This window comes from Austrofundulus limnaeus, unplaced genomic scaffold (assembly GCF_001266775.1).
Source record: "Austrofundulus limnaeus strain Quisiro unplaced genomic scaffold, Austrofundulus_limnaeus-1.0 Scaffold117, whole genome shotgun sequence".
NCBI classification, from domain to species: domain Eukaryota; kingdom Metazoa; phylum Chordata; class Actinopteri; order Cyprinodontiformes; family Rivulidae; genus Austrofundulus; species Austrofundulus limnaeus.
Genome location: NW_013952519.1, coordinates 1,417,017 through 1,419,409, shown reverse-complemented (window position 1 = coordinate 1,419,409; position 2,393 = coordinate 1,417,017). Strand labels below are relative to the sequence as shown.

General features: G+C 37.8%; 1 long non-coding RNA gene across 1 annotated transcript in view; it reads left to right on the top strand.

Moving 5' to 3' along the window:
• LOC106521885 (uncharacterized) overlaps positions 1 to 2,230 on the top strand; it is a 20,004-nt gene extending 17,774 nt beyond the window's left edge. The window contains exon 4 of the long non-coding RNA XR_001310722.1: positions 1,510 to 2,230. This is a non-coding gene — a long non-coding RNA (uncharacterized LOC106521885). The remainder of the gene's footprint in view (positions 1 to 1,509) is intronic.
• Positions 2,231 to 2,393: the final 163 nt, after the last annotated feature.

Here is a 2,393-nt window from a genome sequence, read left to right as displayed (position 1 = left end):
TATCTTATCTTATCTTATCTTATCTTATCTTATCTTATCTTATCTTATCTTATCTTATCTTATCTTATCTTATCTTATCTTATCTGGTCTGGTCTGGTCTGGTCTGGTCTGGTCTGATCTGGTCTGATCTGATCTTATCTTATGCAGTTAGTGGGTGTCATAATAACTGGTACAGTAGACAAAATCACCTGGAGCTGGAATGTTTTAATCATAAAACGCGTACGAGAGCTGAACGTGGAATTGAAGTGCCTTATGACCTTCATCCTCCACCGAAAAATGAGGAAACCCTTCACCAGTGATTAAAAGCTTTACATTTGAAGAAACCACAGAAGCTACTGTATGTTTGCTCTTTTCATTTTGTGGACAAAAAACCTACAGAAGACCACCCAAAACCAGAAAAGTGGCTCCGAGGTCCCGATAAAAACTCTCAAGAGGTTAGCAGACCCAGGTGAGCTAACTGTTGTTTAACGGCTACACAAGCTAATGTAAGTCTTTCTCAGTTTGTTTACATCTTGACCAGATGTGGGTAATTAAAGCAACCAAACTTATACTTCTTATGAAACTAAAGTTTTTGTTTTGATTCTATGTTAACATATCAGAGCAGGGTCAAACACAGTGGGCCAAAATTCAAAACTTGGTCCAAGTCAAGGACCAGTTTCTGACAATATTTGTTGAAAAAGGTTATGTAACAAATTATTCTTATAGAAAAACAAATTATATTTTATCTGTTGTTAGAACATAGCCTTTTCAGCTTTTGACCCACAAAAAAATAATAATAAAAAAAACAGCAACACAGTAGCAAAGACCTGTGTCACTGTGTTTCTGGGGGTAATAAATGTTGATGTCAGGCCAAATACACAGGGACATAGTAACAATTTTCTTACTTTCATTTATTTTAAAATACACTAGCCACACCCCTTTAAGAACTAAAGCAAAAGGAATGTGTTTGATGAAAGTGGGGTCCCGACTCACCAAATGAAGAAGAGAATACAGAAAAAGGAAATTAAAGTCAATCGTCCAAAATCAAAAATTACAAAAAAAAAAAATTCAAACTTCATTTTCTTGGCTTAGAGGTTCATGAGAATGCTTTAAATACAGCTACAAAAACAACAACATCAACAACAAAAAAGACAAAACAAAAAAAACATTTTACCTTTGGGACCTTATAAAATATTAACGGGGGCCAGATTTGGCCTGCGGGCCTTGAGTTTGATATGTGCTAGAGAGTTATTTTGTAAGCTTTGCATGATTTTTATTCTAATAAGAGATGTTATGAACATGCAAGACTGTGCTTTGTCTGAAACAATTTATAGAGTGTGATTCCTGAACCCTTGAAGTATAATAAAACAATTAGAGATGGTAAGACCAAGACTTTCTGACCTTATAAGAAACAAACCAGTTTTATCTCAGCTGAGTCATATAAATATCTTAGCTCATGCTGTGCAACACATCAGTTTAATTTCTGTTTCCCTTCTCACTTGGTGCCATATTTGTCTGTGTTTTGCTCAGAAAGGATTTCTGCAGGGAGTGTGGCAGCAGTTGGCCTCCTCTGCTGTCCTTTCAGCTGTTCCACCTGCTCAAAGGGCTCCATGCAGAAACACAAAGGGTACAGTACTGCTGAGGAGTTCCACTGCACGCTTCGGATTCTCAGAATGCTTCAGTAACCAGAACTGCCAGGGCAGAGGTTGGAAAAAAAAAAGACTTCAGCACTCAGACCTGATGGTTCGCTGAGGCCAAACCACGCCCCCTGCCGGGAACTTTAATTTAAACCCTCCTGTTGGGTTTGACGTGTGTCTGAGTTTTTTTTACGTTCTGTCTGAGACTGGTCGGTGTCGTGCGCCTGTCCTGCTTAATAAGTGCCAGACGTGTCAGCCTTTGTCTTTTCTTTCCCCCTTTTTTTTAAAGATCAGATTTTAAAAAGATGCAGGAACTTTCTGAGTGCGACTCATCTGAAACAGTGAGGAGCAGAAAGCCCTGACGTTAGAGCGAGTCTTCAGAGTTGTTGGTTGTTTTCTGGAACATGAAACTGGGAAATAAGAGGGAACAAGATGTCAACAGGAGGGGTGTTAGAAAATATCGATACGCTGAAATATCACAGTATTTCATGTCTTGGTGATGTATGGAGTTTTAATTAAGGCTTAATGGATGTTGTAAGAAAACTGTAAAATACAAATGCAGTTCTCACTGTTCAGAGTTCCTCTGCAGAAAAATAAACTGAATTTGTTCAGATGCTGTGCTAGTTATATTGAGTTTTTAAAAATGGCAATATATCACCTTGCTTACAGTATCACAATACATCGTATTGAACACGTCACCATTTTTCTCAGTAAATATATTACTAGAGGTGCTAATGACATGAAATTTTCACCAGATGTTGGTAACAACCCAAGTGA